Source organism: Ovis canadensis, chromosome 3, assembly GCF_042477335.2.
Source record: "Ovis canadensis isolate MfBH-ARS-UI-01 breed Bighorn chromosome 3, ARS-UI_OviCan_v2, whole genome shotgun sequence".
NCBI lineage: Eukaryota > Metazoa > Chordata > Mammalia > Artiodactyla > Bovidae > Ovis > Ovis canadensis.
The window spans coordinates 157,551,268-157,566,111 of NC_091247.1; the positions used below are offsets into that span (position 1 = coordinate 157,551,268).

A 14,844-nucleotide genomic window follows, 5' to 3' on the forward strand; every position below is an offset into this window, starting at 1 on the left:
CATTCCCCTGGCTTTCCCCTCCTTCCTTCTCTCTCCTCATTGTAAACACTACTTTGTTTTCTGGATCTGTAAATCTGTTTTTCTATATACATTCATTTTTATTTTTTAGATTGTGCATGTAGGTGATATCATACAGTGTCTTCCTCTGTATGACTTACTTCATTAAGCATCATATTCTCTAGGTCCATTCATGTTGCTGCAAATGGCAGAATTTCATTCTTTTGTGGCCAAGCATTCCATCTCTCTCTCTTTCTCTCTCTCTCTCCACACACACACACACACACACACACGCACACACACACGCACACACACACACGCATGCACACACACACAGACATCTTTATCCATTTGTCTTTTGGTGGACACTTGGGTTGCTCCCATATCTAGGCTATTGTAAATAGTGCTGCTATGAACATTCGGGGGTGGATGTATCTTTTTGAATTAGTGTTTTCACTTTTTCTGGATATATATACCCAGAAGTACAGTTGTTGGGTAATATGGTAGTTCTATTTTTAGATTTTTGAGGAACCTCCATACTGTTTTCGACAGTGGCTATGCCAGTTTACATTCCCACCTAAATGAAAGATTTGATACTGCAGAGTTTGTAGACGAGAATATAGGCAGAGCACTCTTTGTCATCGATCATACATAAATCTTTTTCTGCAGTGTCCTCAACAAGGTGTCATCTAATCTCTGCATACTAGCAGAGGTAAAGGGGTTAGGAGAGTTGTAGGATTTACTGCCCCTTTGAAGAGACCAATCTGCTTTTGAGCTTCTTTCCTTTTGGTAAAACATGTATTCTTTATAGTAAACCTCAAAGAACTTCTCTGCAGCTTCTGCTCATGGGATATAGATCTGTTTTTGAAGGAAACGAAGAAAGCCTCAGTTCAGTTCAGTCACTCAGTCATGTCCAACTCTTTGCAACCAGCAAAGACTGCAGCACACCAGGACTCCCTGTCCATCACAAACTTCTGGAGTTTACTCAAACTCATGTCCATTGAGTCAGTGATGCCATCCAACCGTCTCATCCTCTGTTGTCCCCTTTTCCTCCTACTGTCAATCTTTCCCAGCATCAGGGTCTTTTCAAATGAGTCAGTTCTTCACATCACGTGGCCAAAGGATTGGAGTTTCAGCCTCAGCATCAGTCGCTCCAGTGAATATTCAGGACTGATCTCCTTTAGGATGGACTGGTTGGATCTCCTTGCAGTCCAAAGGACTCTCAAGAGTCTTCTCCAACACCACAGTTCAAAAGCATCAATTCTTCGGTGCTCAGCTTTCTTTATAATCCAGTCTCACATCCATACATGACTATGGGAAAAACCATAAGCTTTGCCTATACAGACATTTGTAGGCAATGAAATGTCTCTGCTTTTTAATACACTGTCTAGGCTTGTCATTGTTTTTCTTCCAAGGAGCAAGTGTCTTTTAATTTCATGGTTGCAGTCATTGTCAACAGTGATGTTGGAGCCCAAGAAAACAAAGTCAGCCACTGTTTTTATTGTTTTCCCATCTATTTGCCATGAAGTGATGGGACTGGGTGCCATGATCTTTGTTTTTTGAATGTTGAGTTTTAAGCCAGCTTTTTTACTCTCCTCTTTCACTGTCATCAAGAGGCTCCTTAGTTCCTTTTCACTTTCTGCCATAAGGGTGGTATCATGCATATCTGAGGTTATTGATATTTCTCCCCACAATCTTGATTCCAGCTTGTGCTTCGTCCAGCATGGCATTTCTCATGATGTACTCTGCATATAAGTTAAATAAGCAGGGTGACAATATACAGCCTTGACATACTCCTTTCCTAATTTGGAACCAGTCTGTTGTTCTGTATCTGGTGCCTACTGTTTCTTCTTGACCTGCATACAGATTTTTCAGGAGGCGGGTAAGATGGTCTGGTATTTCTAGCTCTTTAGGAATTTTCTACAGTTCGTTGTGATCTACACAGTCAAAGGCTTTAGCGTAGTCAGTGAAGCAGAAGTAGATGTTTTTCTGGAATTCTCTTACTTTTTCTGTGATCCAGTGGATGTTGGCAATTTGATCTCTGGTTCCTCTGCCTTTTCTAAATCCAGCTTGTACATCTGGAAGTTCTCGGTTCACATATTCTTGAAGCCAAGCTTGAAGGATTTTGAACATTACTTTGCCAGCATATGAAATGAGTGCAATTGTGTGGTTTGAACATTCTTTGGGATTGACTTTGACTTTGATTTGGCTTTGGCTTTCTTTGGGATTGGAATGAAAACTGACCATTTCCAATCCTGTGGCCACTGCTGAGTTTTCCAAATTTGCTGTCATATTGAGTGCAGCAATTTAACAGCATCATCTTTTAGGATTTGAAATAGCTTAGCTGCAGTTCCATCACCTTCACTGGCTTTGTTTACCTCCTAATCTTATCAGCACCCCTACCTTTGAACCATTGCTCTAAAATTCGTCATTAAGTCCTCCCAGGTTGGGACACCCAGTTCCATGGACAGGACGTTGCTGTGGCCCCCTTTGCCTGGCAGAACAATAAAGCTTTTCTTATTCTGCTACACCTAAAACTCTGTCTCTGAGATTCAATTTGCCACCAGTACACAGAGGCCACACTTTCAGCATCAGCATCACAGTTTATTTACACATTTACAAATTTCCTAAGCTTTATGCCATTGAGAGAAATTACTTAAAGATAGGAAATACAAAGTCACTTTGAAATTGAATCTGTGAATCTGTAGAAGGAGAAATTGCCACTGATACTGTGTTTTGCTCCAGTACTGCCTGCTGATGGAGGCTGCAGGTCACACCATGTCATTATTTTCCAGTAATTTCTTCCTGCAGATTAATTTTAGGTACAACAAGCTACTAGTTGCCAGAAAAAAAGCTACAGAAAAAGTCTTTTTCTTTTTTTTTTTAACCAAAAATCTATTCCTGACTCCACTAGTGTTTTTTGATAATCTAAATCATTTAATCTTTGGGCCCTTGGATATCTGAATTATAATATAGAAATAAAATTCTCTGTGCCTCCCACCTCACAATATTTCAAATTGCAGAGGAAAAGTTGCTTATTTCCAAAAATGGGCTTATGGCAATTGGAGAGCCATCTATAGGGAAAAACAGAGTCCATCTCAGTTCATACACCAAATAAAATACAATTGACTCAACATTTAAATGTATGAAATAAAACTATAAATTACCAGAAGATAGACTATTTTTATGGAGAGGCTGTTGAGTTTTAATATTCATCTTTATTAATTTAAACCTGAGTATGCATCATTGGAAAAGACTTTGATGCTGGGAGGGATTGGGGGCAGGAGAAGAAGGGGACGACAGAGGATGAGATGGCTGGATGGCATCACTGACTCGATGGACACGTGTCTGAGTGAACTCTGGGAGTTGGTGATGGACAGGGAGACCTGGCGTGCTGCGATTCATGGGGTCGCAAAGAGTCGGACGCTACTGAGTGACTGAACTGAACTGAACTGAACTGAACTGATGCATAGGAGGTGTTCTGGGTAGGAGGGAGATTTCTTGTAATTACCTGACAATATAATAATAAGTGAGATAGTTCACTTATCCCAGATCTTACCCTAGGGGTAATGAAATGAAAGCTAGGCCAAATGTCCTACAAGAGTAGCTATAGACTACTGTGTTTTTTTTTTTTTTTCTATTTATGTACAGGAAAGAGTCATCTGGTAAAAACAAAACATAGCCATCCGGAACGAAAAAACAACTTAGTCTCCTTATTGAGGTATAGAAAGAATCCTAAGTTCTCTAATTGTTTTGGAAGGTAATTATGTCCTTCCAAGGGTTAGAGAAACTGAGGGTGTCTCCACTGTATACCCGAATCTGATCAGCACCTGCATGCAGGTATGCTAGGTCACTTTCGTTATATGCAACTCTTTGCGACCCTGTGGACCGTATATAGCTCCTGGCAGAGGACCTGCCAGGCTCCTCTGTCCGTGGGATTCTCCAGGCAAGAATACTGGAGTGGGTTGCCGTGCCCTCCTTCAGGGGATCTTCTGGACCCAGGAATCGAACTTTCATCTCTTATATCTTCTGTATTGGCCAGCGGGTTCTTTACCACTAACACCATCTGGGAAGACCCATATAAAGAGGTGTCCAAAGTCTGGACTTCATGCCTTTTAAAATGTAAATACTTAGAGCTCCCATCTTCCTGACTCCATGAGGGCTACCCTGGAGGCCTAGACCAGACTGTAACCATTTGAATTAGAGCAATTAACTAGACAGTTGGTTACAGAATCTAATTCTCTTAGTATGTGCAGAGCAAAGTTCTTCTAGGGAAAGTGAAAATAAACATACCCTATCGTAGATACATTGCCATGTCTTAGGAGGCTTAGGACATTTTTACAAGGGCACTGAGAAATCAGGGAAATTTTACTTACCTATAGTGGAGAATATTTTTCTAAAAACATAAAGGCCAAAACACCCCTAAAGTAACTGACAGATTTGATGAGAGAATAATGGAAAAAAAGTTGAAAGACTAATGATAAGCTGGAAACCCCCTCAGATTTATAGTATATATGCTTGGCACAAAATTAATCTCTCTTAACTCTTAGAAAAGCAAACAAAAAAGACCTTTAAAATTTTTGCAGAGGGCACCAATTTTCTTTGCAAAAGAAGAATAAAACTCTATAGGAAAGGTGCTTAGGCTCTTTAGTAATCAAATAGGTGCTAAAAAAAGACTATTTGTGATATTGTCCACTGACAAACTGACAAACAATGCCTAGAGTTAGTAAAGTAGTGGTGAATAGTCCTTTTCATACTGTATTGGAGAGAGTGTGATGTTTCTACAGGACACTTTGGCATTATGTGTAATGGGAGGCAGATCCCAAAACCCTGAAAATGTCCACATCCTAGTGCCCAGAACCTCTGAATATGTGTTATAGGACAAAAGGGAATTACAGGTAGAATTAAGGTTGCTAAATCAGATGACCTTAAAGGGATTATTCTGGATTGCCTGGGTGGGCCCAGTGTGATTACAAGGATCCTTAGAAGCAGAAGAGGGAGTCAGAAGAAGAGGTCAGAGTAGAATGATGTAGGAGGCTCTGATTTCTTGTTGCTGGTTTTGAAGATGGAGAAAGGAGGTAGAAAAGCCAGAAGCTGGCAAAGAAACAGATTCTTGGGAAACAGATTCTTCCCAAGAGCCTTTCAAAGGGACATGATGTTGCCTGACAGAGTAATGTCATCCCAGTGAGACCAGTGTCAGATTGCTAGCCAACAGAACCATAAGGTAATAAATTTGTTATTTTAAGCAATTAAATTCACAGTAATTTGCTATAGCAGTGATAGAAAAACTGATATGTTTCGATTTTAAAAAGTATTCAGTCTTTGAGATGGCTATTCCATTGCATATATATTCCATGTCCTCTTTATCCATTCATTTACTGATGGATAATTAGATCCTTCTATGTCTTAACTATTATAAATAATGCTGTATGAATGTTGGGGTCCATATATCTTTTCAAATTAGTGGGTTTTCCTTTTGGAAAAATACCCAGAAGTGGAATTACTGGATAGAATGACAATTCCATTTTTAATTTTTTGAGGAACCTCCATACTGTTTTCCATAGGGGCTGCACCATTTTGCACACCCAGCAACAGTACATGAGAGTTCCCTTTCTCCCCATCCTCACCAATATTTGCTACTTATTGTCTTTTTTGGGGATAGCCATATCCCTAATTCTTCTCTCACCTTGAAAGCAAAATGTAGTGAAGTTATCTACACTTGCTGTCACAATTGTTTTCTTCCCATTACTTCTTGAACCATGTCTAAACAGGCCTTTGCCTCCCACTACTCCATAGATGCTGCTTTTGCCAAAGTCTCTAGTAACTGTCAGTTTCTTCAAATTCAGTGGTCATCTCTCTACCCTCATCCTATTTATCTATTAACTGCATTTAACATAATTGATCACTACTTGCTTCTTGGATATTCTTCACTTTCCTAGAAGATATCATTCTCCTGTTTTCCTCCTACTTCAGTGGCTACCTCAGACTCCTTTGCTGGAGCCTCTGTATTTCCCCAATCTCTAAATCTCCATATATTTGAATCTCCCATGAATTCAAATTCTTTTAAAAAATATTTATTATTTTGTTTACTTATTTTTGGCTGTGCTGGGTCTTTGTTGCTGCTCGGGCTTTTCTCTAGTTGCAGCGAAGTGGGGCTCCTCCCTATTTGTTGTGCCCGAGCTTCTCATTCCAGTGGCTTCTCTTGTTGTGGAACACAGGTTCTAGGGTGCCCAGACTTCAGTAGCTCTGGCCCATGGGCTCAGTAGTTGTGGCTCCTGGGCTCTAGAGCACAGCAAAGGCTCAGCTGCTCCATGGTATGTGTGATCTTCCCAGATCAGGGGTCGAACCTGTGTCTCCTGCATTGGCAGGTCGATTCTTTAGCACTGAGCCACCAGGAAGCCCCTTGGAAATTCAAAATGTTCAAAACAGAATTCCTCTATCTTACTCCTCTCCTGTTCTTCACGATTTACTCAGGGAAATATTTGACTCTCATATACCATATTCACTGCCTTAACAAATCCTGAAAGCTCTAATTTCAAAATACACACAGAATTTACCCACCAATTTTTTTTTTAATAATAATAAACAGCAACATCTTCTCTTACCATCCTGGTCTCATCCACCAAAACTTTCTTACAGAAGATTCTTAACTATTCTGTTTATTCTCGTCCATATTTGTTCTCAACAAGGCAAGCCAGAGCAGTCCTTTAAAATGCAAGTTAAGGCAGTACTCCTCAACTATCCCGTGATAAAGATCTATTTTAAAAATTTCATTCCATCATGGATTGATGCCTCTGTAAAATACAGTACAGAATGAACTACTGAAAAAATTAAAAAGACAAGCAGAACACATCACTTTTATTATTCGATTCAAGAAGTATAAAATTAAATTTCAATTACAGGTTGCTTTGTCACCAACTGATAACACACTGCTTACAGATGGCACAGACCCATGGACCCCACTTTGGGTAGTACCAGCTTTGATCATGTTAGTTCCCTGCTCAAGCCTACTTTCTCCTTGCCCACGGCAATAGTCCAGGACTTAGTGGTGGCCTCAGAGGCCTCTGTGATCTGGCCTCCTATCAGCCATATTAGGTTCCTGCTCTTTTCAGAACAGGCCAGGCATCTTCTCATCCCTGATTTTTCCACTTGAAGTTTTCTCTGTTTAGAATGAGTTCTCCTCAGAAAGTCATATAGATCTTTCTCATGTCCTTCAGGTTGCCAATTAATGTCTCTTTTAAATAACACCCTCTTTCACCAGTCATTTAAAAGAAGCTATATTTTCATTCCTGGGTTTCAGCACACAATACAAGACAAAAATTGCCATTTTCACCCCTTCCCCCATGCATTTAACTTTATTTATTGCCTGTCTTTCCACAGTAGAACATCAGCTCCTCAAAGTTGGGGTTTTCCTGTTTTGTTCACTGCTATTTTTCTAGTGTTTAGAATATAGCCTGGGATATAGATACTCAAAATGTTCATTGAGTGAATAGATAAATTGAATAAATACAGCTTAGGAGTATACCATAACGATATACCTGGGTCTCCTGCATTGCAGGCAGATTCTTTACTGTGTGAGCTACCAGGGAAGCCCAAGGATATTATCAGATAAATGCCAAAAGTTAAATGTATAAGAATGTTCAGAGTATCAGTAATTTAAAATATTTATTGAGCATTTACAGCACTAAAAATTGTAAGCCTCCTTTATGGTCATTAATAGGATATTGATTATGTGAATTATGATGAACATCTTTTGTCTGCTGAGTACCTTTGTTCTTCCAGGTCCTGTGTCTGTTCATTCCCTTGGTTACTATGGAGTTGCTGCATTCTAATAGCTGATTGGCAAAGGGGTGGAAATTAAGTAATGAGCCCCTTCCTTGAGATTTTTGAACATTGTAGCCTAAAAAGTATAGTCAGTACAGTCAGAGCAATGTTCCCTACTGTGTGGAGAAATCCATACTTCTTTGAAAGAACATGAAATGGACCCAAGAAAGAAAACAGATGAGGAGAACAGAACTCTTAATGTTGTTTCAGTCCCTCCTCCTAATTTTTTCTTGAGGTTCCACTGCATCCTTGCCCTTTTCTCAGTTGTTTAGCCTTTCCTTGGATTCCATGATCTAATTCGCCTCCTATTTTGTTAAAGTCAGTTCATATTTGTGTTCTGTTACTTGAAGACAAATGTACGTACAACACTGTACTGTGTAGGGGCAGAAAAGATGATGCGTGTCAATGTTCATGGATTTAAGAAAATTTCCATAATAGATTCCTGGATGGAAAAGCAAGTTTTAAGTAAACATGACCCTATAATATAAAAGAATATATATTTTAGCTGTATATGTGCATTTGGAAATGAATAACAATAAATATATGCCAAACTATGGTTATCTTTGGGTAGTGAGATTTTTGAGGACTCCTGTTTTTTTTTCTTTATCTTTTCTGTCTTTTTTTGAATTTTCTACAGTGAACATTATAAAGATAATAAATATTTGTAAATACAAAAGGCTAGGGATAATTTCTCTTTACCTAGTTTATTATCCTGATATTATCACTAAAAATGAATCATATATAGGAGAGAAAATGGGGAAATTATGCATAATTTTTCTGGGATTTGATCCATTTACCCTCTTGGTTACGTTAGTAATTTGATATTCACACATACTGCCTCCTCCAGTCTCTTCCCCCAATTTCCTAATGAAAGATTCAATTAAAAATGCAATTAGAACATATATCTTGTGAAATGTTCTTTTATTGCTCATTTATTCTCTTTTTAGAGCAAAAGATTACATGGGATTTTCTTACAATTAAAGATACTAATTTTTTTTATGCCCCAAACATGTAAATATCAGGCATTTAGAAGAGGGACACAGGGTTTCTGGCAGGGATGGTCAGGGAAACTTCATGGGAGAGGTTGGATTCAAGCAGGACAGAGAAGAAAGAATGGACACTTCAGGTTGGTGTGTGTGTGTGTGTGTAGGAGGCTCTAGAGTGAGCACAGATGAGCATATGAGAATAGTACAGAACATTTTGGGGGCCAGTGAGAATACTACTCCAAATGGAGCCAAAAGAGGTAGTTTGTGGCCAGATTGTAAGTCCTTTATGACAGTATAAATTTTTTTCTAAGTTTTTATTTTGTATCGGGGTGTAGCTGATTAACAATGTGGTAGTAGTTTCAAGAGAACAAGATGGCGTAGGAGTAGGTGGACGTGGAGTGCATCTCCACGGATACATCAGGAATACACATGCAGACACAGAAGTGCATGCAGAACGCCAGCTGACAGCAGACAGGAGTACCTGGCCAGCGGAAACGAATATATAGACCCAAGCAAATTGGTAGGACGGAGGAACTAGGGGGAAAACCAGGAGGGTTAGTGTTGTAGCTACACGTTCCGGGAAACAAACTCACTCGGAAGGACAGTGCAGATAGTGGAGTGCAGTTTATTACACCGGCGGGCCCAAGGCAGAGTCTCCTCTTAGCCAAGCTCTCTGACCAGTTTTTGTGAAAACCTTATATACCCTAAGTGTACGTGCTCAAACCCACCTCCCCAGATTCTTTGAAACTAGTCTGGACAAGGTAAAAGAGAGATACAATCAAAGTTAACCCATGATTCATGTGTCATAAGCCTAGATAGTTAAACAGTGGACATTTATCAATAGGCCTTTGGTCATATCCTGATAAACATAATGGAAATGTATGACTTTGTTCTGTTACAGAGATGATTAGCATATTCTTTTAGGCAACGGAGGGTCCAAGTCCAAGTCCTGAGGCTCTTTTATCTGGGGGGTCTGGTTTTCCATTGGTATGCTATTTCTGTAGACACCGGGTGCAAAGTTCAGAGTCCATTGGAGGGTGACCATGCATGTAGCCTAATGTTCGCAGCCTGGCCTAAGATGCAATCCAGCTCTGTCTGTTTCTTCCTTCATTAGAGGACTGGACCTGCCCTCAGCGGGTGGGGGAACTGAAGCAGGGCTCCGATCTCTGCATAAGGGCAGTTGTCTGAGTCAGAGGAGAAACATTTAAGGCGGAGAGTGAAACAGGTGATCTGTGGCAGCCTAAATGGAATGGGAATCAGACAGTCCTTACCGCAGCCATATGTACCCCATGCAGGGATGTAGATGCCCTGGAAGGTGCAGCGGCTGGGAGCTGGAGTTTAGGAATTGTGGAGCAATCCCAGGGCAAGGGCTGCTGTTGACTGCAGAGAGACAGATCGAGGGGATGTGAGGGAGGAGATTGTGGTGGGAAATGCCTGTGGAGGAAAGCCGGGCAGCCACGGAAGCAAGGCGATACTGCTAAGTCACACGTAGGGGGTGGAGCCATCACCATAGCCTCTCTCCCCCAACACGCCAGTACTGGCAGCTCAACAACAGAGAGGCTGGCCCATCAAATGCCTAACACACTGAACCACAGAGTAGGACCCCACCCAGTGTGTCCCATTAAGTGCTTGATGTGCCAATTACAGAGTAGGGCCTCAGTCAGGCGGGTCCCTCTATGTGCCTGATGCGCTGAACAACAGAGAAGGAACCCAGGCAAGGGGCCCCTCTTAAGTGCTCAAACAGGCAGAGCTACGGAGAAAGACTGGCCAAAGAGGCCTTCTGATTGCCAGCTACAAGAGGCTTGAAAAAAGACTCTGAAAGGGCCATAACTCTTGTGGTGGAGGCAGTCCGTGTCCCTGCACACTTGGTGCCGCCAGGGTCCTCTCAAGCCAAACAGCTGCACCACCTTCATGCTCAACTCTCACTGGGGCACAGCTGCCACAGGCAAAAGAAGTCTTGCATCTATGCGTACAGGGTTGCTTTGGTAGTGTCCAACTCTTTGTGACCCTGTAGACTGTGGCATGCCAGACTTCTCTGTCAGGGAAGGGGGTCCTCCAGGAAAGAATACTGGAGTGTATTGGCTAATAACTGGTTGCTATACCCTTCTAGAGCACTATATTTCCTGCTGCCCTAGCCGCCAACTCCCCTGAGTACCTGGTACTGCCAGAACCCCTGCGACCCAAGCAGCCGCACCACCTCCACACCTGGCCCTCACAGAGGCAAACCCAAGTCCTCCAGGGCAGCCTCAGGAGCAAACCCCAGTGGACCACCGACATGTAAAGGTGGAAATAAAACCACAATTGAAACCCAGGGGCAGTGTGACTAAGAAAGAAGACCCCAAACCCCAGATTAAATCCACACGATCAACTAGGCAGACTCTGTGCCTATGGAATATATAAAAGGTCATTTAGAGCTCCCACAAAAGAAAATGCACTAGTTCTGATAGCTGTGGACATTGGAGGCAAGAATATAGAGGAGTAGGACCAGATTCGGAGAAAGCAATGGCACCCCACTCCAGTACTCTTGCCTGGAAAATCCCATGGATGGAGGAGCCTGGTAGGCTGTAGTCCATGGGGTCGCTAAGAGTCAGGCACAACTGAGCGACTTCACTTTCACTTTTCCCTTTCATGCATTGGAGAAGGAAATGGCAACCCACTCCAGTATTCTTGCCTGGAGAATCCAAGGAAATGGCAACCCACTCCAGTATTCTTGCCTGGAGAATCCCAGGGACGAGGGAGCCTGGTGGGCTGGCATCTATGGGGTCGCACAGAGTCGGACACAACTGAAGCGACTTAGCAGCAGCAGCAGCAGCAGCAGCAGCAGCAGCAGCAGCAGGACCAGATTAGAATCTGAGCTGCCCCCAGAACAGGTCCAGAGATCAGCACAGTGTTGGAGGGCATCCTGGGGAGGTGAGGTGGACTGTGACTCCCTCCCTGCAAGGGAAAGGACTCTCTTAGCAGTGATTCAAGAAAAACATTTGTTATTTTTATGTTTTGACTGGTTCTGTAGATTCTTTTGAATTTTTTTCTTTTTTCTCTTCCCTCCCCTCTGTTGTAGTCATCAATTTTATTGGCACTATGAAATCTAATTAAGCCTTTAAGCTCTTTCCCTCCTCAGTCGCATTTTTAATTGTTGTTATAAACCTCTGCCTCTACATTGGGCTTTTGCAGTTCTGGGGAGTTTTCCTTTTCTCTTTTTTTAATTTTAATTTTTAGTTTTTTAAACCTATTATTATTTTTTCTACATTTATTCCTTTGCTTTTCTTACTGTTCTTTTCCCCTTGCAGTTAATCTTTAATGTATATAAATCTTAATCTAACTCTATTTAACTTTGCATATCTATTCTTTCTTTCCTTTCCTCTCAACATATCTGTTTAGTTTTATTTTCATTACTTTATTCCCTAATTGACACCTTGCTTTAGTTTTGTTTTCCAGTTTGTACTTTAGTTAGCTTTGTCCTGGTAGATATAATTTTTGGTTTCCTTTGTTCTCCAGGTCAATCTATTGTACTTTATTTTTGTTGGACTGTTCCGATTTTGTTTATGGGTGTATATGTATATGTGTATATTCAGTCACACTTTTGTTGTTGCTATAAACCTTTGAATCTACGTTGGGCTTTTGCAGTTCTGTAGAGTTTTCCTTTTTTTTTTTCTTTCTTCTTCCATTTTTTTCTTTTCTCTTTTTTATAATTTTAACTTTTAATTTTTTAAGCCAATTATATTTTTCTACATTTATTCCTTTGCCTTTCTTACTGTTCTTTTCCCCTTGCAGTTAATCTTTAATGTATATAAATCTTCTTCATCTACCTTTATTTAACTTTGCATGTCTGTCGTTTTTTTTCATTTTTTCTTTCCTTTCCTCTAAAATATTTGTTAGTTTTGTTTTCACTGCTTTATTCCCCACTTGGCACCTTGCTTTAGTTTTGTTTTCCACTTTGTGCTTTAGTTAGTTTTGTTCTTAACTGGTAAATATAACTTTTGATTTCCTTCATTCACTGGGTCAATCTATTGTATTTTATTTTTGTTTGACTGTTTTGACTTTGCTCATGGTGTATATGTATATGTGTATATTCCATGATTTTAATTATTATTTGCCTGGTTTTGTAACTGCCGTTTGTATGGGGTTCATCTTTGGTTTCTCATTTTTGGATATTAGTTTTAATCTCAATAGCATAACAAACCACTGTGGAATCTTCATTCCTGACCAGAGAGCAAGCCCTGACACCTTGGAGTGGGAGTACTAACTCCAAGACCCTAGACTACCGGAGAACTAATCCTGTTGCTGCTGCTGCTGCTGCTAAGTTGCTTCAGTCGTGTCCGACTCTGTGCGACCCCAGAGACAGCAGCCCATCAGGCTGCCCTGTCCCTGGGATTCTCCAGGCAAGAACACTGGAGTGGGTTGCTATTTCCTTTTCCAATGCATGAAAGGGAAAAGTGAAAGTGAAGTCGCTCAGTTGTGTCTGACTTCTAACAACCCCATGGACTGCAGCCCACCAGGCTCCTCCATCCATGGGATTTTCCAGGCAAGTGTACTGGAGTGGGGTGCCATTGCCCTCTCCAGAACTAACCCTAGGGTGTATCAAATAGTGAGAACTCACACAAAGGAAACCACTTGAATATAAGACCTGGCGTCACCCAAGCACCAGTAGTGCCCTGTGCAGAACACCTCATCTAAACAACAAACAAAACAGAAATACAAACCCAATCATCAGCAGACAGGATTACCACCTCAAGCCTTGCCCATCAGAGGAAAAAAAAACAAAAACTCAGCACAAATTTCACCCTATAGGAAGCTTACACAAACCACTGGACCAACCTTAGGAGGGCAGAAACCGAAAGGAAGAAAGAATTCAACCTTTAAGACTGGGAAATGAGACCTCAAATGCAATAAGTTAAAAAAAATAATGAAAAGGCAGAGAAATGCTACACAAATGAAGGAACAAACTAGAAACACAGAAGTCCAAATAAATGAAGAGGAAATAGGGAAACTCCCTGAAAAAGAATTCAGAATAACGATAGTAAAGATGATAAAAAACCTAGAAAACAAAATGGAGAAAATGCAAGAATCAATTAACAAAGACCTAGGAGAACTAAAGAATAAACATACAGAGACAAACAACACAATTACTGAAATCAAAAGTACTCTCAGTTCAGTTCAGTTCAGTTCAGTTGCTCAGTCGTGTCCCACTATTTGCGACCCCATGAATCGCAGCACGCCAGGCCTCCCTGTCCATCACCAACTCCCGGAGTGCACTCAGACTCATGTCCATCAAGTCAGTGATGCCATCCAGCCATCTCATCCTCTGTTGTCCCCTTCTCCTCCTGCCTCCAATTCATCCCAGCATCACAGTCTTTTCCAATGAGTCAACTCTTCGCATGAGGTGGCCAAAGTACTGGAGTTTCAGCTTCAGCATCATTCCCTCCAAAGAAATCCCAGGGCTGATCTCCTTCAGAATGGACTGGTTGGATCTCCTTGCAGTCCAAGGGACTCTCAAGAGTCTTCTCCAACACCACAGTTCAAAAGCATCAATTCTTCAGCACTCAGCCTTCTTCACAGTCCAACTCTCACATCCATGCACGACTACTGGAAAAACCATAGCCTTGACTAGACGGACCTTTGTTGGCAAAGTAATGTCTGTGCTTTTGAATATGCTATCTAGGTTGGTCATAACTTTTCTTCCAAAGAGTAAGCATCTTTTAATTTCATGGCTGCAGTCACCATCTGCAGTGATTTTGGAGCTCAGAAATAAAGTCTGACACTCTTTCCACTGTTTCCCCATCTATTTCCCATAAAGTGATGGGACCGGATGCCATGATCTTCATTTTCTGAATGTTGACCTTTAAGTCAACTTTTTTACTCACCTCTTTCACTTTCAGAAGGAATCAATAGCAGAATATCTGAAGCAGAAGAACGAATCAGTGAACTGGAAGATAAAATGGTGAAAGTAACTTCTGAAGAGCAAAATAAAGAATAAAGAATGAAAAGAACTGAGGATAGTCTCAGAGACCTCTGGGCCAATATCAGATGCACCAACATT

General features: G+C 41.1%; 1 long non-coding RNA gene across 2 annotated transcripts in view; it reads right to left on the reverse strand.

Annotated features, from left to right (window-relative positions):
- Positions 1-9,416: 9,416 nt before the first annotated feature.
- Positions 9,417-14,844, reverse strand: part of LOC138437417 (uncharacterized) — a 78,132-nt gene continuing 72,704 nt past the window's right edge. Inside the window, exons 4-5 of one of the 2 annotated variants that reach the window (XR_011255952.1) lie at positions 10,079-10,187; positions 9,417-9,991 (exon numbers count right to left, since the gene is read on the reverse strand). This is a non-coding gene — a long non-coding RNA (uncharacterized lncRNA). Of the gene's footprint in view, positions 9,992-10,078; positions 10,188-11,521; positions 11,742-14,844 lie in introns of those variants that run through there. The other variant, XR_011255953.1, reaches the window with a different exon arrangement.